This window comes from Hyaena hyaena, unplaced genomic scaffold (assembly GCF_003009895.1).
Source record: "Hyaena hyaena isolate Hyena2069 unplaced genomic scaffold, ASM300989v1 scaffold_1450, whole genome shotgun sequence".
In the NCBI taxonomy this organism is placed as follows: Eukaryota; Metazoa; Chordata; class Mammalia; order Carnivora; family Hyaenidae; genus Hyaena; species Hyaena hyaena.
The window spans coordinates 14,603-39,503 of NW_024082063.1; the positions used below are offsets into that span (position 1 = coordinate 14,603).

General features: G+C 38.5%; 1 pseudogene; it reads right to left on the bottom strand.

The window, feature by feature from the left end:
* Window positions 1-360: 360 nt before the first annotated feature.
* Window positions 361-12,508, bottom strand: LOC120225548 (annotated as a pseudogene).
* Between the last annotated feature and the right edge of the window lie 12,393 nt (window positions 12,509-24,901).

Consider the following 24,901-nt stretch of genomic DNA (forward strand, 5'->3'; position numbering starts at 1 on the left):
ATGTAAAAGGCACCCTGCCACTTCCTTAAGACCTTGATCCTGTTGGAATTATTCCTGGGAGACTCTTAACTATGTCTTCCAGCAACTGTCATCCCTCCCTTCTTACACAGATATGTAAACTCTCTTTATCCAGAATAACTAAAAAATGAAGTCATTTCTTCAACTGAATAGCTATATGCAGTAGAACACCACTTATTTGTCAATGGTTTTGATATGTTTTGAACTCCAAATCAATATTTGGCATTATGTAAATGGTCTTTTATGATCCTAAAGACACTTAAGAACCCAGGACTGTGCCAAGGTCACTGCTTTTTATTTGGTAGTGCTAAGAAATAGAGAAGGTTGGCCAAGTCTGTCCTTTCATAAAATGGAGGTCTGTAATTCCTTTTGTGAGCATATCTTGAAGTGGAAGTCTTTGAACATGAGCTCTTCTTTCACATAATCTTGTATCCACTGGTGATCTGTCAGCTCCAAAGCTTTCATCTCAGACTTAAAAGTTTTGTTGGTATCTGCCAGCACAGTCCTGGTGATTCCAGACACCAGCTCCTGCATCATTCATGATTGGTAGCCCCATTCTCATGGCCCAGAATCAGAGTTAATTTTATGAAGCCCAAAGACAGTGCAAAAATACCGAGATGCAGAACTCACCTGAGAAGCATTAGTGTAAGTAGTTCAGGTCCTTGCCATAGCATAGGCTGAAAAGTGAGGAACAGTGGAGACAAAAACTTGCTTGTGACAAACCTTGAAAATATTGACCCATTTACCAATAAGAATCATACGGAAGACATTTGTTAAATTGCCTCTCATTATATCTGTGAGCATAGTGGGATAAGTCATAGGAGAAATAAACACCATTTTCTTTTAGTTTTTTTCTAAAATATCCATTCTCTGGGATGTTGAAGTAATATTTTCTGTCTAGTTAAATAAAAAAATTATCATACTTACTACATTCTCAAAAGAATGCTGAGTTTCTAACCCTATATATTTATGAATGGAACCTTATTTGGAAATAAGGCCTTTACAGATGTAATAAAGTTAAGATGAGGTCATTAGGGCCAACTCTAATCCAATATGAATTATGACAATAGAGGAAGGTGAAAATGACATAAAGATAGGGACGTGTAGAGAGAGCACGTGATGACAGAGGCAGAGACTGGAGTGACATTGCCACAAGCAAAGAACATCAAGGATTGATGGTCACAACCAGAGTCTAGAAAGAGGCCAAGAGTATTCTCCCTAGTCTCAATATGCAAGGCCCTACTGGTACCTTCATTTTAGAATTTCAGCATCCAGAACTGTGAGAGAATCTATTTCTGTTGTTTTAAGCCACTAGTTTGTGGTACTTTATTACAGCAGTGCTAGGAAACTAATAGAATACCTCAGTTCTGTTTCTTTCCTTGTCGTTGTGTTGCTTTGTGGTGATTAACAGTAAAACTGTATCTTATGATATGAGGACCAGTAGTACATATTGATTATATGTATTTGCTCAGGAGGCACACAGCTTGTTTTCAAATCCAAGCCCTGAAACTTACTAGCCCTGCTTTCACTGTGCCTCAGTTCCCCAATGTTGAAATTCAGACAACAAAATCTCCTCCTCATAAATTGTGGTGAGAATTAATAAGTAAGTATAACTTTAGCCCTCATATCAGTATTGGGCAAGAGAATAGCAACAATAAATATTGATCATTGCTCTCATTAGTACCAGATCAGAATGAACCATGAACGTTTCTATTGCCATTTTTATTATGCGCATTTATATTACATGGCATTGATGGACCTTGATAATGATATTTATCCTTAACCTAAAATGTAGTTTACAAAGCTATAACTAGATATTAAGTTTGTTCTCAATTGGTTACATTTGAATAACAAAATGCCTATATATATATATATATATATATATATATATATAACAGTGCTTATCTATGATTACTAGACTTTGAAAGGTTTCTAATGATTTTTTTCCTTCACTGTTTTTTCCATTTTTATTGATAACAAAAGTGCTTGGGTTTAGAAGTGAAAAAATGTGAGAAAAAAATAAGTATCCCCAGAAGTTACCATAAGAAAGTGATTAAGAGTCAGATATAGAATATTCCTAAAGCTAGTGAAGAAGATAATGAGGTGGTCACAGCATTAATTTTTGAACTTACCACATGAAAATCCCAATTTGACATCTTGAAAACATTATAGATGTCTATACATGGGCATTATGTATCTCAAACAAACCTTACATTTGGCAGTCCTATCACATCTCCACTTCCCAGGATTTTGTGAAAGTCACGAGGGGAATGTACTTTCACAACATGCCTCTCTCTGTTGTCTCCAAATAATACCCTTGAATGAAGGCTCAAGGGTTTGACCTCCCAGTTAGCTGACTAGGGACCCCCAGGGGATAGAAAGGGTGAAAGTGCATGAGATTGCCCAGCACTCAGCCCAGGGCTCCCAGAGGAGAGATTCTTTAACAATGGGACTCAAGGGGAGCTTTAGTCACAGGCTTCCTCAGGGCTATCCAACACATGGATTGAGTTTTGAGTTATCTTCCCTGTGCAACTAAAATAGTAAAAGGAAAGGAAAATATATATGTGCCCAGCACTTTTAATACAAATCAACTCCAAGATCAAAATGGGATGAACTCCTAAACCAATCTAGAGATTTGGGTGCTAGTCTGGACACAGAAAAAAGAAAGCTCTGCAATCACTGTTGTCTCTCACCAGGATGGCACAGATTAGGTTACAGATGGACAGGCTTAGATGAGTAAGAGTGTGAATGAAAGTCAGAAAATTAGGCCTGGATAAAGGGAAGATATTTCATATTCAGGAGACACTGAGGCACTGTATTGGATCAGCTGGATCCTGGGAACTCTAAGACTAGCACAGCTGACAAAATAAGTGACTGAATGTAATATCTGCTGATTCTATAAGTCTTCCCTAAGGCATGTAAAATGAGAAAATGTGTGTCTCCTTCCATGAAGCTTTGAAAGAGAATACACTTTGCAAGATGGCAGAAATGACAGACCCCTATTGAGAGGTGAATGCAGATTATATTTCTTTCTTCCTTTTTTTACATTAGGTAGCCAGGCATCTATGAATAAAAGCAGTAACAAAACAATACTCTATTTCACTTAAGGAGAAACTATGCATAAATATTTCAATTGTATGAATCCCTACTCTTGATAGTGGTCATTACTGGGAAATTACAGAAAAGTGCAAAATAATTGTTACTTCTCTATGTATGTTTTATGTATAAATATCAGTACACAGAAGGCTAATATACTATATTTTATAACTTCTGTATGTCTATAACATCTCAAAACCACCACGGTTCCTATGAGCTTTATTCCAGTTTTGAAACATCATCCATAATAATTAATAGAAAGTGAACTATAGTCAAACCCAGAAAAAATTAATCTCTAATTCCATCCCTAGTTAATTTTTTAAAAGACTAATCTTGTGCTTGGGTTTAAGTCTCCTGTTTCCAGTCCATTTTATGCAGACCCATCTTTGTACTTTGTTATTTTCTACTGTTTCCTTTCTGAGCATGAATGGGAGGCCACTATTCCAATGTCAAAATGAAGTGTAAAAAAGATAGAAACCACATCAAATAAAAAGTAATGACATCTTTAAAAAGGTGAACATCCAAAATATAAAAAAAAAACAACTCACACAACTCAATAAATAGCAAAAAGAAAAACTCCTATTTGAAATAAGATAGTATATCTGACCAGATATTTTTCTAAAGAAGTCATACAGATAAGAAACAATATATGAAAAGATGGTTGCTAATCATCATTAAAATGCACATCAAAAGACATTAAAATGCACAGTAATAAATCACCTCACACATGTTAGAATGGGGGTCATCAAAAAGAATAGAAATAACAAGCTTTGGCAACATTGTGGAAAAAAGAAGACCCTTGAACACTGTTGGTAGAAATGTAAATTGTTCAGAAACTATGAAAAAAATTATAAAATTTATTCATATAATTAAATGCAAAACTACCATATGTTCCAACAATTCCACTTCTGGCTATTTATCTGAAGAAAATGAAAATGCTAACTTAAGAAAATATCTGAACCCCTATGTTAACTGCAGCTTTATTTACAATAGCTATGATATGAAAACAACCTGTGTCTATTGAAGGATGAATGAATAAAGAAAAAAATATATATATTTTTTTCAGGACTATTATTCAGAAACAAAAAAAGATGGAACTCTTGTCTTTTGTGATGACTGGACAGACTTTGAAGATGTTGTGTCAAATGAAATAAGTCAGGCAGAAAGACAAATACTGTGTAATCTCACCTGTGTGTGCAAGCTAAAAAAAATTAAAAAGGAAGAGAAAAATGAGCTCATACATATAGAGAACAGATTAACAGTTTCTAATTCAGACATAAATGACTAATATTCAGATACAAAAAAAAAAAACCCAGAAGTCTTGCCGTTTATGATGATTGGATGGACTTTGAGGGTATTGTGCTAAATGAAACAAGTCAGACAAAGACAAATACTAGACGATCTCACTTGTGTGTAAAATCTAAAGAAAGAAAAAAAACAAATAAGAAAAAATTAGCCCATGATGGGGAAGGAGAGAAGAGAAGGTGGGTGATTGGCACGGAGGAGGGCACTTTTTGGGATGAGTACTGGGTGTTCTATGGAATCCAACTTGACAATAAACTATGAAAGAAAAAGAAAAAAGAAAAGAAAAAATCAGCCCATACATATAGAGAACAAGTTAACAGTTTCCGGTGGTGGGTGAACTTTTACTCCCTCAATTGCATTATTTCCTGTTTAGATGCCAGATTCCCAGGATGGAGGGTCAAGCATGGATGACAGTTGTTAAGAATGGAGTCTGTTTCAGGTCAAACTGCACAACTCTATGGGGTTAACACTGACACCCATCTAGCTGCCTGTAGATATTTCCGGTTGTCCAGTATAGCTATTAAGGAAAGAAAGATGTGGATGCAGACTTGGAATTGGGTTGACAGTTCTGCCACACAAGAGATATCTAATTCACAGTTACTAACCATGAGATGTAGATGTAGGCATAAGTAAAATGTGAAACTATATATATGTTCTCATGGGGGTCACACAGAAGTTATTATTTCATTATTTCATAATCTGGTTTGAAGAAAACTTTTGTTTCTATTTCTAAAAATTATATAATTATATAAAATGGGTTACCCTCTTTACGGATGACTCACTACAAGGTCACAGAAATCTATGTAGAGTCACCTTTTTTGTTTTCTATAGGTTATTTTTTTCTAATGAAAAAGATACAGCTCTGTGAGGAGCTATTGAATACCATTCTATAGAAGGGTTAAGATGGCATAGTAGAAGGACTTGAAGCTTGCCTTGTTTCTCAGAAAAAGCTAGATAAATATCAAATCATTCTGAATACCCAAGACATTGATCTGAGTACTGACAGAAAAAAATGCACAACTAGAGAGGCAGAAACGGCCACATCATGAAAGGCAGGAGGTGCATAAACATGGTTTGTCATGGTTTGTCAGAGAAAATGATCACAGGTACTGTGGAGGGGAAAGGGCCCTGAATGAAGAGAGAGGTGAGAGAGAGAGAGAGAGAGAAGCACACAGGGCATCAGAGCATCATCCAAGGAAAACACTTCCCCAAACCCATTGATTTGGAAAATGAGAGGGGCTGATTTTTGTGAATATTTGCAACTAGCAGAGCTCAAAAACTGGAGTTTAGAGATCCAGGGTATGGCTGGGCTAAAGCTCTGAGGGAACTGCAGTGTTCCTGTAGAAAAGACAAGCAGGCAACCCAGGGGGCAGAAGACATGATTTGTGGATCACCTGAGACTCACTGGGAGAGACAATTCCCCATCTTGGAGTAAATTGGAAAGAGGTGGCTTTGACTCTCTGGGGACAAAGGAGTTGAGCAGGCACCATTTCCCTCCCCTGATGCTCAACAAAGGTGTAGGAACACATGCTGAGGCAGCTAATCTGCACACGGCTCTTTGCTGTGCTTTACTCCAAAATCCACATCCCTGCACTTAGATGTGACTTTCTAAGACCAATCTTTATCAGTCCTAGCATGGCAAAACCTTCTTTCAAAGGACCATCATGGGTCTTCACCATGCCAGGTACCTAAAGTTTGGTATTTTAAAACTCAGCCAGCCTGCCTAAGATAGAGCCGAAGATGCATTGAGCTGCTGGGCTGGCAGGTGGCCTGGACACAGACAGGGTGAAGGCAATGATCTGAAGGATACCTGGGATGACCAAAGAGAGATTATTTGCTCTTCAGGGAGGGGTGTCTGGACAGCGGTGGGTACAAAATTCCCTCACTATGCACTAGGGGGCTTGTTGGCCCAATTTTTCCTATTCCACCCCTCAGCATAAGCTAACTTCAGAAAGCAGCACAATGCCAACACTATCGGCCTAAACAGTGCACACCAAACCCCACCCCCTGCTCTCTGCTGGTGCTTCTTTTATTGGACAAGGGTGCCTGAGAACTAGCGAAGTGTACCTCTCCTCCAGAAGAGAAGCACAAAATCCTAATCCCCACAAGCATCACATCGACTGACCATAGTGCTGCAAAGCTTCAGCCCTAATGAAAGTAACATCAGGTCTCTTTCAACAAGCAGACCAGAGCACACCTATTTAAAATTCGCCACACTCTGGACAAGGTCAAAACACTCCCCAAGGCAGGCACAAAGAAACTTTGCAGGGAAATGACTTGAGGGAAAGAGCAACTAAAACACACCAGCAGAGTGCACACAGCATACACCGGAGACACTTTTTGAAGACTCAGGCCCTGGACTGTACATGACCTCTTCATAATAAAGCCATTACTCTCAGGAGCAAGAACATAACAGATTTTCCTAACACACAGAAGATTCAGACCAAGACAAAAAGCCAACATGGAGGAATTTATCCCAAAAGAAAGAACAAGAAAAGGTCACAACCAGAGATCTACCTGAAACTGATATAATAACCATGGTCCAGAATTTAAAGCAACAGTCGTGAGGATACTAGCTTGGCTTGGGAAAATCATAGAAAACATCAGGGAGTCCCTTACTGGAAGAGATAAAAGACCAACAAACTAATAATGCCATAATGTAAATTGCAATTACTGAGATTTGAAACCAACCGCAAAAAATTACTATAAGGATGGAAGAAGCAGAGGAAATAATAAGTGATATAGAAGATAAATTATGGAAAATAATGAGACTGAAAATAAAAGGGAAAGAAAAATATTGGATCACAAATATAAACTTAGGTAACTCAGTGACTCTATGAAGTGTAATAACATTTTTATCCTAGAAGTCCCAGAAGAAGACAAGGAAAAGGAAGCAAAAAATTTATTTGAAGAAATAATGGCTGGGAACTTCCCTAATCTGGGTAAGGAAACAGACAACCAAATCCAGGAGGCACAGAGAACTCCCAACAACATCAACAAAAGTAGGCCAATACTGAGACTTATTGTAGGTAAATTTGCAAATATGGAGATACAGAAAAAATCCTAAAAGCAGCAAGACAAAGAAGTCTCTAAACTTACAAAGGAAGACAATTGACCTTAGCAGCAGATCTCTCCACATAAATTTGGCAGGCCAGAGGGAGTGACATGTTATATTCACTGTACTAAATGGAAAAAGAAAAACTACAGCCAGGAATATTCTATCCAGAAAGTTTGTCATTTAGAATAGAAGGAGAGATAAAAAGTTTCCCAGACAAACAAGAACTATTAAACAAGAAATACTACAGGGGGCTCTTTCAGTGGAAAAGAAATACCAGTAGCTACAATGACTAGGAAGGATCAGAGAAAATCTCCATAAACAATGACAAAACAAGTAATAAAATGGTACTAAATTCACACCTATCAATAATTACTCCAAATGTAAATGGAATGAGTACTTGAATAAAAAGACATATAGTGTCAGAATGGATTTTTAAAAAAACACAAGACCCATTGATATGCCACCTACAAGAGACTCATTTTAGACCTAAAGACACCTATAGATACTGGGGGATGTAGAAATACTACTATGCAAATTGATGTCAAAAGAAAGGTAGAGTAGCAATACTTTTTCAGACAAACTGAATTTTAAACCAAAGAAGGTAACCAGAGATGAAGAAGGGCACTACATCATAACAAGATCTTCTAAGAAGACATTCTAAGAAGCAGATCTAACAATTGTAAGTATTTATTTCCACAACGTGGAAGTACAAAAATATATAAATCAATTCATAACAAACATAAACAAACTCAATAACAATACAATAATAATAGAGGACTTTAAGACCCCAATTACAGCAATGGACCTATCAACAAGGAAACAATGGCTTTAAATGACACTCTGGACCAGAAGAGTTTAAGAGATATATTCAGAACATGTCATCCTAAAACAGAAGAATGAACATTCTTTCAAGTGCACATGGAACAGTCTCTAAAGAAGAGCACATACTAGGTCACAAATTAGGCTTAAACAGTACAAAAATATTGAAAGATATCATGCATACTTTCCAATCACAGCACTATGAAATTTGAAGTCAATCAGAAGAAAAAAATTGGAAAGACCACAAATACATAGAGGCTAAAGATCATCCTAAGAAACAATCAATGAGTCAGCCAGGAAGTTAAAGTTTTTTTTAAAAAACATGGAAACAAAATGAAAAATAGAAAATGACAGTTCAAACCATTGGGATGCAGTGAAAGTGGTCAAAAGAGGGAAGAATATAGCAATACAGGCTTATCTCAAGAAGCAAGAAAAAATTCTCAAATACACATACTAGGCTTACACTTATAGGAGCTAGAAAAAGAACAACAAATGAAGCCTAAAGCCAGCAGAATAAGAGAAGTAATAATGATTAACGAAGAAATAATTCATATAGAAACAAAGGAAACCCAGTAGAACAGATCAATGAAACTAGGAGCTGGTTCTTTGAAAAATTAATAAAATTGATCAACCCCAGCCAGACTTATCAAAAAGAAAAGAGAAAGGGCTCAAATAAATAGAATCACGAATGAGAGAGGAAAAATCACAACAAACATCACAGAAATACAAAAAAAAATTATAAGAGAATATTATGAAACATTATATGTCAACAAATTGCCCAATCTGAAAGAAATGGATAAATTCCTAGAAACATATAAACTAACAAAACTGAAACAGCAAGGAATATGAAAATTGAACACATTGCTAACTAAGAACAAAATTGAATACATAATAAAAAATCTCCCAACAAATGTATGTCTAGGGTCCCATGGCTTCTCAAGTGAATTCTACCAAACATTTAATGAAGACTTAATAGCTATTTTTCTCAAACTATCCCAAAAAATAAAAATGGAAGGACAACTTCCAAACTCGTTCTAAAAATCCAGCATTACACTGATTCTAAAACCAGACAAAGACTCCACTGAAAAAGAGAACCACAGGCCAATATCTCAGATGAGCATGAATGCAACAATCCTCAATGAACTACTGGCAAATCGAATCCAACAGTACATTAAAAGAACCATTCGCCATGATCAAGTGGGATTTATTCCTGGGCTGCAAAATGGTTCAGTATTTGCAAATCAATCAACATGATACACCACAATAATAAAAGATGCAGGAAATGCATTTGACAAAGTACAGCATCCATTCTTGATAAAAACGCTCAACTAAGGAGGGATAGAGGAAACATACCTCAGCATCATAAGGGCATATATAAAATACCCATAGCTAACATCATCCCCAATGGGAACAACTGAAAGCTTTTCCTTTACTGTCAGGAACAAGACAGGGATTTCCACTCTCACCACTGATATTTAACAAAATACTGGAAATCCTAGCCACAGCAATCAGAAAACACTGAACTAAAAGGCGTCTAAATTGACAAGGAAGAAGTTAAACTTTCACTATTTGCAGATGACATGATACTCTACGTAGAAATTCTAAAAGACTCCACTAAACATTGTTAGAACGGACATATGAATTCAGTAAAGTTGGAGGATACAAAATCAATGTACAGAAATATGTTACGTTTCTATATATGAATATGTAGCAGCAGAAAGAGAAATCAAGTATTCAATCCCATTTATCGTTGCACCAAAAGAAACATGATACCTAGGAATATACCTAACCAAAGAGGTAAAAGAACTTTACTCTGAAAACTATAAGAAACTTATGTAAGGAATTGAAGATGACACAAAAAATGGAAAAACATTCCATGCTCATGGACAAGAAAAACAAACATTGTAAAATGTTTATACTACTGAAAGCAACCTACACATTTATTGCAATCGCTATCAAAATACCACCAACTTTTTTCACAGAGCTAGAACCAAAAATCCTAAAATTTCATTGGAATGACATAAGATGCTAAATAGCCAAAGCAATCTTGATAAAATAAAGCAAAGCTGGAGACATCACGATTCCAGACTTCATGTTATATTACAAAGCTTTAGTCATCATTACTGGCACAAAAACAGACATATAGATCAAAGGAACAGAATACAAAACCCAGAAATGGACCCACTAATCTTCAACAAAGTGGAAAGAATATCCAATGGTAAAAGACAGTCTTTCCAACAAATGGTGTTGGGTAAACTGGACAGCAGTATGCATAAGAATGAAACTCGACCACTTCTTACACCATATGCAAAAATAAATTCAAAATAGATGAAAGATTTAACTGTAAGACAAACCTCCAAACCTCTAGAGGAGAACACAGGCAGCAACCTCTTTAACCTCAGCCTTAGCAGCATCTTACTAGACACTTCCCTGGAGGCAAGGAAACAAAAGCAGAAATGAGCTATTGGAACTTCATCAAGGTAAATGCTTCTACTCAGCAAAGGAAACAATCAACAAAACTAAAAGGCAACATTCATAATGAAGAAGATATTTGCAAATGACATATCTGATAAAGGGTTAGTATCCAAAATCTACAAAGAACTTAAACAACCTAACACCTCCCCCCCCACAAAACCCCCAAATTATAGGAAATGGGCAGAAGACATGAATAGACATTTTTCCAAAGAAGACATCTAGATGTCTAACAGACAGATGAAAAGATGCCCACCATCACTCACCATCAGGAAAATACAAATAAAAAGTAAGAGATACCATCTCACACCTGTCAGAATGGCTAAAATTAACAACTATGGAAATAATAGATGTTAGTGATGATGCAGAGAAAAGGGTACGCTTCCCACTGTTGGTGGGATTGGAAACTGGTCCAACCACTCTGTAAAACAGTATGGAGGCTCCTCAAAAAGTTAGAACTAGCCTACGACCCAGTAATGGCACTACTAGGTATTTACCCAAAGGATACAAAAGTATTGATTCAAAGGGATACATGCACCCCAATGCTTATAGAAGCATTATCAATAATAATCAAATTATGGAAAGAGCCAAAATGTCCATTGACTGGTGAATGGGTAAGGAAGATGTGGTATATATATATATATATATATATACACAATGGCATATTACTCAGCCACATAATAGAATGAAATCTTGCTTTTTGTAATGACATGAATGGAGTTAGAATGCATCATATTAAGTGAAATAAGTTAATCAGAAAATGGCAAGTTCTATATGATTTCACTCACATGTGGAATATAAGAAATAAAACAGATGAAAATAGGGAAAGGGGAATAAAAGAGAACAGGAGACAAACCATAAGAGACTCTTACCTATAGAGAACAAACTGAGCATTGATGGAGGGGAGGTGAAGGTGATTGGGCTAAATGAGTGATGAGTATTAAGGAGGGCACTTATGTTGATGAGCACTGGGTGTCATATGTAAGTGAGGAATCACTAAATTCTATTCCTGAAACCAATACTACTCTGTATCTTACAAGAATTTAACAATTTTAACAAGAATTTAAATAAAACTCATTTGTCATTCCAACCTTTCTAATCAGACAAGTGATTCTCTTGATAGAAGAGTAAGTGTACAGAGAGATTAGATGTATTTGATCATGGATGTTCCTACACCAGGAAGAAAATAGAGGATAAGAATTCACCAGGAGATCCTAATGTATGGCTGGCTCAGTTGACTGGGTTTCTGCCTCCTGGCTATAATTATTTAGGCTTTCCTCTCTAAACTTACTCTGAGACTTCTTAAATTACATTTTTGTGTATGTATATGTATCTAGATGATTCAGACATGTGATTATAGAAAGTGTCTTTGTTTTCTGGCACAGATGAGTAACTGCTTAGCATGGCCTTGATTTCACATGGTCACCTTCCAAGGACTAGCTTATCTCTACGAAACCTAGGCTACCACCTTGGGGCTCTGGATACTGATAATACTCCCCTGTCTCTTTGAAACAAAGTTCCTGAGGACAGGGACATTCTTTGTCCCATCAACGTGGGCAGAGCTCTGCCAAATGCTCGAATCCCAGGCTAGTATCTTTAATTACTATGCTTTCTCACATGGTTACCTGAAGAGCAAAGATATCCACTTTCAGCAAAAGTCAGGGGCTGGTTGAGTGTGCAGAAGCATTTACGTGTGGAGGACCACCTTACACATACTGGTTGAAATAGACCTGACACCATCATGGCAATTGTGATAACTTTTTATGAAAACACGCATGGCTGTGGTGAGGATTGCAGGGCCCCGCCTTCAGTTGTATGAGATTCAGCTGAGAGTGCGGGTCTCCGTGGCAAAGGCTGAACCATCTGGGGTGTGGGATACAAAGGGATCCAGATTCTAGTCAGCTCTTTTCATGCTTTGAGGCACTTTACCCAGACTGTTTCAGAGGTAAAGCTATTGGAGTATGATTAGGTGCTTGTAAGAGTGGGGTCCAGCTCCAGGGGTGTCCTGGAGCTGCTTTCCTTTAAAAGCAGGGGCATGGGAGGGAGGTCAGGTACGGGCTCTGAGCCTGAGCTTCCCTTGATATAGAATGGGGATGAGAATGCTTCACCCACAGGATTTCTGACCACTACACATGAGCAAGCCTTGTGGTTTCTGCGGGATCATGAATGCCTATCTGAATTCAGGCTACTTCTTATTCCCTTTCTTCTTTTTTATTGGGGGTTAGGTTAGGAAAGGAGAAGAAAAGGGACCTGGGAGAAGTCCATTATACATGTGGTTGTTATGATCATGACCCAGATGTATCATTGTTATTGTCACAAATCAAGTGCCTGGCATGGCACTGAAGACATAATTACACCAGTAAAGCATAGTGATTGCTTGATATTTCTTGCACAGCTCTTCATGTTGGCGGCTCAGCTCATATCAGGTGCCTGAAGGAGGCAGGTTCTGAGGATCTGTGTCCTGATGGCAGTTGAAGCTTTTACTCCAGATTCAAGAGCAGCAGTCCTGAGGGAATTCCATCCCTTCTCATGCCTAGTGGAATCAATGCTTGGCTCAAGTGACTTTATATATCTAAACAGAAACATGTGGAATAGCTCCTGTAGGGTTCACAAACTGGCATAAAAGTAGAGAAGCTATTTTGATCTCATCATGGATTTAGCAGGTGGAATGTCATTCCATTAGCAGCTACAGCCTCTGTATTAGCACATGAGCCCATCTTAGAGATGATTTTATTTTTTTAATGTTTTATTTATTTTTGAGAGAGATAGACAGCGTGAACAGGGGAGGGCCAGAGAGAGAGGGAGACACAGAGTACGAAGACACGCTCCAGGCTCTGAGCTAGCTGTCAGCACAGAGCCCGACTCGGGGCTTGAACCCATGAACCGGGAGATCATGACCTCAGCCAAGTCGGATGCTTAACCAACTGAGCCACCACCCAGGTGCCCCATAGAGATGATTTTTTAAAGAGAAACAACAAATTGTCCAAAAATTTATCTTTACTATGTGTTTGCAATAAATAAACCTAAGTTTTTCTCACCGAAATAATAATAATCTGCAATTATCATGCCTCTCATATATGGGTGTGGTTGTGCAGGTGTTAGATCTTCCTACAAATTTCGTATTGTGAACTAGATTCTTCCCTGGTGCCCATGGTTCTTTTTCCATCACATGTTACATTTTTCAAAATTTTTTATATTTTATTTATATTTGAGAGAAAGAGATCACGAGTGGGAGAAGGCCAGAGAGAGAGAGAGAGACAGACAAACAGACAGACAGACACTGAATCGGAAGGAGGCTCCAGGCTCTGAGCTGTCAGCATAGAGCCCGATGCAGGGCTCGAACCCACGAGCTGTGAGATCATGACCTGAGCCGAAGTCGGATGCTTAACTGACTGAGCCATCTAGGCACCCCACGTGTTTGTTTTTTTTTTATGAGCCAATAATTTTCTAATTTTTATTTTGAAATCTCAGTAGATTTCAAGATCTATTTTTAATTAAAGTACAGATGATTCACAATGTTACATTTGTTTTGGGTTTACAACATAGTAATTCCACCAATCTATAAATTATGATACGTTCACGTCGAATTATAGCTACCATCTGCCACCATACAGTGCTATAACTGCACCATTGACTATATTCCCTATACTGTCTCTTTCATCCCCATGACATGCATTCCATAACTGGAAACCTGTACTTCCTACTCCCCTGTAAAATTTAATTTTTTAAAATATTTATTATCCTTGAATTTGCCCAACTATAAAGATATTCAGCCTATTTTGATATAATTACCAGTTATTTAACATGTAATGATTATTTTTCTAATATGTACAATTTTATTTCTGTACTTCAGAAGGAAATAGACATCAACTATCTCTAAATGTTTACATAAATTTCCTTACAAATAATGATTTCAACTTTGGTGATTAGTAATGTGAACTAGTTTGATTATATATAACGTGTGTCTCTTCATTCTATAATCATGAGAATATTTCACCTGATTTATTTAATTGCCTCAGAGAATTACGAATATATAAATATATGTGAAATACTTCATTGAGGTATGGCTGACATGCAATATATTGCATCTATTTAAAGTACATGCTTTAAGCTTTGATGTATAAATATATCTGTGAATTTGGTACTACTGTCAAGATAATGAACATATTCAGCTCCCTCGCTTTCTTTTTTTGGAAGAAAAATGGAATGTGAGGAGCAGGGAAAGAACTTAGTAAAATCAGCAAGAGTTAGAACATCCATGAATCCCCTGAAAAGGTGTATACAATGTCTAAAAGACTGCCATCTCTTTCTAATCCAAGAAGGCCTGAAGCCATAGGACACTGAGCCACAGGAGTTTGGGAAGAGAAAGAGACAGAGTACACTGGGAAGGCAACCTAATAAATGCGTGAGTGCGAACTGGGGAAGATAAAAGCAGGCTGGGACCAGAGACACGGAAGGAGGGGAGGGAGCACCCCTCGCAGGGAGCCGCAGTGATTCGAGGGGAAAAGAAAAAGGGGCTGAAACTACTCATAGAATTGTCCCTGGAGAAGAGAAAACCTCGGCTTGGAAGGAGAGTGTTTTTAGTTCTAGCTGGGGTGCTGACTTTGAACTGGGTGCCCCGGGTCCCAGATGGCACAAGCAAAAACTGCTCTGCTGCGCTCCTGGCACCATCCGGGACGCAGAGGTGGTGAGCCCGAGGCTGCACCACCGAGCACCCGGCTTGACCCCTGGAGGCTCGGAGTCCGTGGACCCAAGGCTGTGCCACCGCACCCCGCCTTGGCCCCCTGGTATCGCGAGGCGGATCCAAGGCTGCACTGTCCCTCCTCTGCCACCACCCCCCCCACAGCTCTATCCCCAGCAGCGGGGAAGCAGCGACCTGTTGGACTGTGGTTTGATTTCCGGTGGGATCAATAAAGTGCATGGACTGGGATCTGGAAAGGAGACGGGACTTGGGACATAGAAAACAGCCAACCTTGGCTACGCCTATTACACAGGGAGATCGGACCGAAAAGAGTGATTTGCAATGCCTTGTTCAAGAAGGGACTAGGGTGCTACGTTTTTTCTCCCCACAACCACCAAGACAGGGCCTCAGAGAGCTACCAGAGGGCCGCAGTGGATGCTAAGACCTACATACGCCAAACCATGCCCTTCCCCACGAGAGAGCTACTTTTTTTTTTTTTTTTAACGGAAGCCCAGGGCAAGACAAACATGGATGCACTGCTGTGATTAATTCTAGATCAATTCTTTCTATTCAGATATATTCTCCCTTGTCTCATTTGTAACACTCCACTCTGCTGGACTGGTCACTCTGGTCACTGGTTTGCTTAAACAGTCACATTTAATCCATTCTCTAGATGTACATTCTACAACTCCACCTTTTTATCTCTCTTTCTCTGGAGTAATCAGACTATAGAGTTCCTCTGAGTAACATTATCTTCGTTTCTTTCTCCTCGCCTCTAACCATATTCTCCTCTTTCTCCCTCTAAATCAAGCCTCTTGGTCTCTCTGCCTGATCATTTCATTTCCAATTTCGCTTCCTCCCCACCCTGCAATTTCTCTCTTTGTATATGTTCTACCATCAGCACTTCATACGACTGGTTTTTATTTGAACCTGGGAACCTGGTTTTATGCTCTTAGACTGTCCTGTTTTATGCTCTTAGACTGTCCTGTTTTATGCTCTTAGACTGTCCTTTGTCTTTCGGGTTTTTTCTTGTTTCTTTTCTTTATTTTTATTATTTGTCTTCCCTCCTTCCTCTTTTTTTTGTCCCTTCGGTTTTTTTTTTTCTTTTCCTTTTTCCCTTTAGGTTTGTGTGTTTGTTGGATTTGTCTGTGTGTTTGTGTGCTTTTGTTCCCTATGTTTGTCTGTTTTCTTTTCCAGGGCTACCTCAAGAAACAAGGCAAAGTATAGAGGGTGGAGAGTGCCAAATACCACTACGAATAGGGAAATAAAATAACCAAAGTCTCAATAAGAGAAAGAGACACCAATCAAAGAACACCTCCTGAACAGACAGACCCTGGACAGTCAAAGAGCCTTCTTTAATAGTGCAGTAAGTGCAGGTGCAGAGTGCATAACAAGCTTTTAAAACTAACAACAGATAGAAAGCTAACCAAAATGATGAAACGGAAGAACTTTCCTCCAAAGAAATTCCAGGAAGAAATGACAGCTAAAGAACTGCTCAAAACCGATATAAGCAACATAACTGAACAAGAATTTATAACAACAGTCATAAAATTAATTGCTGGGCTTGAAAAAGGCATGGAAGACATTAGAGAAACTATTGCTACAAACACTATGAAGCTTAAAAATAGTTTTGATGAGTTAAAACATGGTATAAATGAGATGCATAATAAAATGAAGGGGTCCAATGCACGGATTGAAGAGGCAGAGAGGAGAATAGATGAATTAGAAGACAAAATTCGAGACAAAGAGGAAGCTGAGAAAAGAGAGATAAACTGATCCAGGAACACGAAAGGAGAGGTCGAGAGCTCAGCGATACAATCAAATGGAACAATATCCGTATCATAGGAATTCCAAAAGAGGAAGAGAGAGTGAAAGGCTCTGAAGGAGTCCATGAACAAATTATAGCAGAGAACTTCCCCAATCTGCGGAAGGAAACAGACATTGAAATCCAAGAAGCACGGAGAACTCCCCTCAGACGTAACTTGAATCGATCTTCTGCACAACATACCATAGTGAAACTAGCAAAAAAAATAAGGACAAAGAGAGAATTCTGAAAGCAGATAGGAAAAAAAAGATCCTAAACATACAAAGGGAAACCTATCAGAGTGGTGACAGACCTATCTACTGAAACTTGGCAGGCCAGAAAGGAATGGCAGGAGATCTTCAATGTGATGAACAAAAAAGAGATGCAGCCAGGAATTCTCTATCTAGCAAGCCTGTCATTCAGAATAGAAGGAAAGATAAAAGTCTTCCCAAATAAACAAAAATTGAAAGACTTCGTCACCAATAAACCAGCCCTACAAGAAATCTCGAGGGGGACTCTATGAGGGAAATGTTGCAAGGAACACAAGGTACCAGAGATGCCAACACAAGCATGAACCCTACAAAGAACACAATGTCCCTAAACCCATATTTTTCAATAATAACACTGAATGTAAGTGGACTAAATGCCCCAATCAAAAGACATAGGGTAGCAGAATGGATAACAAAACCAAAATCCATCTATTTGCTGTCTACAAGAAATTCATTTTAGACCTGAGGACACCTTCAGATTGAAAGTAAGGGGATGGAGAAATATCTATCATGCTACTGGAAGTCAAAATTAAGCTAGAGTAGCTATACTTATATCAGACAAACTGGACTTTAAAGTAAAGGAAGTAATAAGGGATGAAGAAGGGCACTATATAATAATTACAGGGTCTATCCATCCGGAAAAGCTAACAAATATAAATGTCTATGCACCAAACATGAGGGCACCTAAATATATAAAACACACTGAAATCCCACCTCACACCCGTCAACGTGGCTAAAATGAAAAATTCAGGAGAATATAGATGATTGCGAGGATGTTGAGAAACAGGCACCCTCCTACACTGTTGGTGGGAATGTAAACTCGTGCAGCCCTTTGGAAAACAGTATGGAGGTTCCTGAAAAAATTAACAATAGAACTCCCCTATGACCAAGCTGTAGCACTGCTAGGAATTTACCCAAGGGATACAGGAAGCTGATGCATAGGGGCACATGTACCCCAATGTTCATAGCAGCACTCTCCACAATAGCCAAAACATGGAAAGAGCCTAAGTGTCCATCAAGTGAAAAATGGATCAAGAAGATGTGGTTCATTTATACAATGGAATACTACATGGCAATGAGAAAGAATGAAATCTGGCCATTTGTAGCAACATGGATGGAACGTGAGGGTGTTATGCTGAGCGAAATAAGTCAGGCAGAGAAGGACAGATAGCATATGTTTGCACATATTGGTGGATTAGGAGGAACTTAATGGAGGTCCGTGGTGGAGAAGAAGGGGAAAAATAGTTTGGGAGAGGGAGGAAGGCAACCCATGAGAGACTCTTGAATGTTGAGAACAAACTGAGGGCTGATGGGGGTGGAGGAGAGGGGAAGGGAGGTGATGGCCATCGGGGAGGGCATTTGTTGGGATGAGCACTGGGTGTTATATGGAAATCAACTTGACAATAAACTATTTAAGAAAGATAATGAACATATTCATCACCTCAAAAACCTTCTTTGATCCCTTTGTGATGTTTCTATATACCTCTCTCCAACCTCCCTATCCACATCACCCTACCTCATTCCCAAGCAACCACCTATCATCTGTGACTATGGATAAGTTTTCTGTTCCTATAACTTTATGTGAATGGAATCCTAATTTCAGTGTTTTGTTCAAACTAATTATTTTTAGATGTATGCATTTGTTGCATGTATGAATATTTCCCTCTTGGGGCGCCTGGGTGGCTTAGTCGGTTAAGCGTCCGACTTTCGCTTAGGGTTCGAGCCCCGCGTCGGGCTCTGTGCTGAATGCCAGCTCAGAGCCTGGAGCCTGTTTCAGAGTCTGTGACTCCCTCTCTCTCTGACCCTCCTGCTCACGCTGTCTCTCTCTCTCTCTCTACTAGAAATAAATAAAAAAAATATTTCCCCCTTTTTATCATTAATTAATATTCCATAATGTATATATACCATCACTTGCTTTCTCTATTCACCTGATAATGGATATTTGTGCTGTTTCCTATTTGGGTTCTTGCCAATAAACCTGCGGTGAACATTTAGGTGTAAGTTTTTGCTTGGATATATGGTTCCTTTTTCTAAAACTTAGGTGTATTTACTTACAGGAATAATAAAATTAACATTGTAAGAAAGTGCTAAACTGTTTTTCATAGTGGTCACACCATTTCTCACTGCCATCAACAATGTATGAGGGTTCCGTTCTCTGCAACATTGCCAGGACTTGGTATGGCCAGCGTTTTTATTATAGTCTGTTTCAGAGATGTGTAGCGTGATTACATTTCCCCAATGGCTAATGATGTTCAGCATCTTTTCATAGCTTCTTATGAAATTTGTATATCTCTTTTGGGGTAGTATCTTTTCAATATGTTGCCCACTGGTTCACTGAAATGTCTGCTTCTCTTCTTCTCCTTTCTGAGATTTCTCATCTGGATACAAATCTTTTATCAGATGTATGACTTGCAAATATTTTCTCCTACTCGGTGACTTCTCTTTTTTCAGCTCAACGGCGTCTTTGGGAAAAAAAAAGTTTTCATTTTGAGGAAATTTAGTTTTTCAATTTGTTCATTCATGGTTTTGATTTTGGCTTTGATGTCATAGCTAAAAAAATCTCTGGCTAACATAGGACTAGAGGATTATTTTCTTATATTTCCCTCTGAATGTTGTAAACTTTTAGCTTTTATAGTATGGCTAATACTTTTATAGTATTCATTTTGAGTTGACTTTTGCAAATGGTGTGATACATGGATCACAGTTGATGTTTGTGTATATGGAGACCCACTTGCCCAAGCACCATTTGTTGAAAAGAATATGTTTTCTCCATTAAGCTACCCTTGTAGCTTTTGCAAAACTCAATTGTCTATATATGTTTGGCTCTATTTGTGGAGTCTTCATTTTGTTCCATTGAACATTTCTACCTTCATCCTAATACCAACTGCCTTGATTAATCTGAAGTTATAATGACTTTTGAAGTGAGGTAGTGCTTATTCTTCAACTTAAACCCTATTTTTCAAAGTTATTTTCATAGTCTAAGCCTGTTACATTTTTTTTTAGTGTTTTATTTATTTCTGAGAGAGAGAGAGAGACAGAGTGAGCAGGGGAGTGTCAGAGAGAGAGGGAGACACGGGACCTGAAACAGGCTCCAGGCTCTGAGCTAGCTGTCAGCACAGAGCCCGATGTAGGGCTCGAACCCACAAACCTCGAGATCATGACCTGAGCCAAAGTCGGATGCTTAACCGACTGAGCCACCCAGGCGCCCCTAAGCCCGTTACATTTTACATGACATTTTTGGTAAACTTCTTTTAAATATGTATGATAGTATTTCTATTGGCATTGTAAGGTATCTATAGTTAAGTCTGGAAAAAATATACATCTTAACAATGTTGAGTCTTCTGACCCCTAAATACACTGTGTCTCCATTTATTTAGGGCTTCCTTAATTTCTCTTAGCAATATTTTGCACTTTTCTCAATGCAAGCCATGCACATCTGTAGACATAGATATACTACATATATTATGGGCATTCATGTATTTTGACACTATTGTAATGACAGTATTTTTTATTACAATTTCCAGGAATTATATTTCACTGCACTACCAGTAACTGAATGTTGCCAGGGAAACTTTTTGTTTGAAAACCCAAGTTACTCTAGGACAGAGAAGGTACTTGTCACTTAACACATATATTAAGGTTTTCCAGACAAAGGGAAACAATAGGATATTGATATATAGATAAAGGGTTTTTCTGAGTTTTAATTTAAATTCCAGTTAGTTAACATACAGTGTAGTATTGGTTTTGGTATGCAGTATACTGATTCAAGACTTCTATTCATCACCTGGTGCTCATCACAATTGCACTCCTTAATCCCTACCATCTCCCCATTGGTAACCATCAGTTCTCTAGTTAAAAACCTTTTTCTGGGTTTTCCTGTCTCTCTTTTTTCCCTTTGCTCATTTTTTTTCTTAAATTTTATATATGAGTGAAATCATATGCTATTTATCTTTCTCTGACTGACATATTTTCTTAGCGTAACACTCTCTAGCTCCATCCACATTGCTGCAATGGCAAGATTTCATTCTATCTTATGGCTGAGTAATATTTTAAAAAAATATATATGTATATATATATATTCTTTTTTCATTCCTTTTTATGGCCCAGGTATGTATATACATACATATATACATACACATATATAAATACACATATATTTCTTCTTTATCCTTGATTTAGTCTTTACTTATTTATTTATTTATCTTTAGAAAGACAGAGAACTTGGGGCACCTGGATGGCTCAGTCAGTTAAGCGTCTGGCTTCAACTCAGGTCATGATCTCACAGTTTGTGGGTTCGAGCCCCGCGTCAGTCTCTGTGCTGACAGCTAACTCAAAGCCTGGAGTTTGTTTCAGATTCTGTGTCTCCCTCTCTCTCTCTGACCCTCCCCTGCTCACGCTGTCTCTCTCTCTCAGAAATAAATAAAAAATTTTAAAAAAGAAATAAAGAGAGCTAGGGAGGGGCAGAGAGAGAGGGAGAAAGAATCCTGATCAGGCTCCACACTGTCAGCATGGAGACCAACACAGGGCTCAAACTCATGAACCTTGAGACTATAACCTTAGCTGAAACCAAGAGCTGGCCACTTAACTGACTGAGACACCCAGGTGCCCCTCCTTATTATTTGTTTGTTTGTTTGTTTGTTTAGAGAGAGCAAGTGGCAGAGGGGAAGAGAGAGAGGTAGACAGAGAATCGCAAGCTGTCTCCTGGCTGTCTGCACAGAACCCAATGTAGGGCTTGAAATCATGAACTGTGAGATCATGACTTGAACCAAAACCAAGAGTCAGATATTTAAACGACTGTAGCACTCTAGTGCCCCTCTTCTTTATCCTTAAACAAACTCACCCTGAAGTGTTTATTCATTCAAGAATAAGAGAAAGAAGGCGTATGTGAATGTGTGTATGTTGGGGGGCGGATGAAACCAGGAGGAATATTTATTGTGAGGAATATGTGAGGGAAATTACTGTTAAGTCAGTCCTCAGTTCTAAGCACACTAGGAGACAAATCAGGATGGCGGTTGTTTCTTTTTTCCCCCAGCTTTCCTTGGCGAACATGGTTACCATGGTGACTCAGAGCCTCTTTTAGGACTTGGTAGAAACTGAAATTTATTTATGATTCTTACCTGAATCATTCAAGTCTAATAGTTGTTAAGTGTTGTTTTTATGATTCTGTCACTTTCTAGATGTATAAAGTGACATTAAAATGTTGGGTAGAGCTTCTGCCTTCTCTTCTATCACTTATTTTCATGTATATATTTTATGAATATGATTTATGGATTCCTGCTTTGCTCAAAGGATTATCATTTGACATTACAAGTGTGTATTTTGATGCTGGCATTGTCACAGAATTGGCCAGTGTAAGTCCCTTTTAAGTAATTCCTGGGTCCATTTGTTACCCCCTTAGAATTCTTTGAGTGTGGACTTTACTCTGTGAGCCTGCGTATCTCCGAATGTGGAGGAAGAAAGTAATATTGTCAACTTCAGAAGAATGATTTGAGGATTTCAAAAGAAAAGCCAAAAAACAGCAGTCTACACTGTGTGGCATCTGGAAATCCTTCCACTTGTTAGCTGATTATTCCAGCTTTCCTTTCTTCATTCTGTCAAAGTGATGTCTCTGACATGACCATCATAGTATGACTACCAGAGAGAATACTTAGACATGGAATAGCAAGCAGGGATGATCCCACATTTCCATGATGTGACAGCTTCAGTGTCACTGCGTTGTGTGAGATAGATCTGGGGAAGAGGAACAGTGCAATTGCAGTTTCCAGTGACCTGAGTGCGGACAGAGAAGCACATTTTCAACCACTCTCCTTGCGATTATGTGCTTTGCCTTACTCTCTTTTCTCTTTATTCCATGCACTGTATGAACCCCTGACTCTCCCTTCTGTTGGGATAGCCAAGAAGGATATGGACTCGATCCCCAGAAATAGGAACTCACAGAGAAGAACCAATATTCTCTCCAAAGTGCTAGACGATTTGTTGTAGCCAGAATGAAAAGATGATGGCCCTATCATTGGGACACTTTAGTTAAGTCATTGCCCTTCTTCCAGTGTTTTCTAAACAACAAGATAACAATACCCAGTGCTCCCAACCACCCAGAATTATTGTGGACTTTAAGTGTAATTCCATGATAGAATGCAAACTGTGAACATAGGTGGGAGGGAAGGACCACTGCACATTTGACTAATCATATTAATGGAGAAACCCTTGAAATCACAGAAATCTTCATAGTGGACATGACATTTATGGTACAAAATGTCAGGCGTTTAGGTCAAGATTTCTCCAAAGTGCAGAGAAAACACCTCATCAAAAACATCAGGGTGTGCATATTAAAACGGTGGATATACTGGTCCATATCATGTTTACTGTATGCAAAGCAAAAAACTTATGGGATATCCACCATACTTCTTTGGAACTTCTGGTGTTTTCCTGGAAATGTATGCATTCCTTCAACTTGAAGATGTCTGATATCTAACTCTGCCATCATCATCATCACATGTCACTGTCCCTTTTCTGTCTTTATATGGCCATCTCCTTATTAGGACAACAGTAACATACTTTATTATGACATCATAATTAATTATATCTTTGACACCCATACTTCCAGATAAGGTTACATTTGAGGCACTAAGTATTAAGACTTCAATATATCTTTTTGGGGATGATGCAATTTAACCTACAATAGCCACTGAAATCATCGCTGGGGATTCAACACAGTGAACAAGACAAGGCAATGTCCCCAGTGCTTTTATTCTACTTTGAGAAAACTGTCAATAAGCAGGTAAGCAAATCAACAAACAAGACAATTGTATATGGGAATGAGTAATCCAAAGACAATAAATGAATCCTTTTAGTAGGAAATGATGAGAACAAGGATTATTATAGGTGGGGTTGTCAGTCTAGCTCATTCTCAGAAAGTGACATTTAAGCTGAGTCCTGAACAACAAGAGGAAACTAAGCCTGGGCTGACCGTTTTGCATGTGGAAGTAAACGAGTACTTCCAAGAGCAAATGATGAACTCAAGTGGCTGGAGCCTGGTAGACAATGTACAGATGGTTGGAGATGAGTTCCAAGGGCAGACAGGAGCCATATCATTTGGGGATTGAGATTTGAATTTATTCTATTTGGAGGATTATAGTATGAGAGTGATATGACCTGATTCATATGCTCAGTAGTGACTGGTCACTGTGGGGAGAATGGATTGGACAGGTACAGGATAGCTGTGGGGATAACCATTAAGAGAATCGTGCAGAGTAGGGATTGTGCCAGTGCTGCAGCAGTGTGCAGGGGACAGGGGTGGTCCTGGACATGGGCATGTTGGACAATCAGGCAGTACATTCGATGTGTGTGGGGTGTGTGTGGGTAAGACAGGATCCTAGATG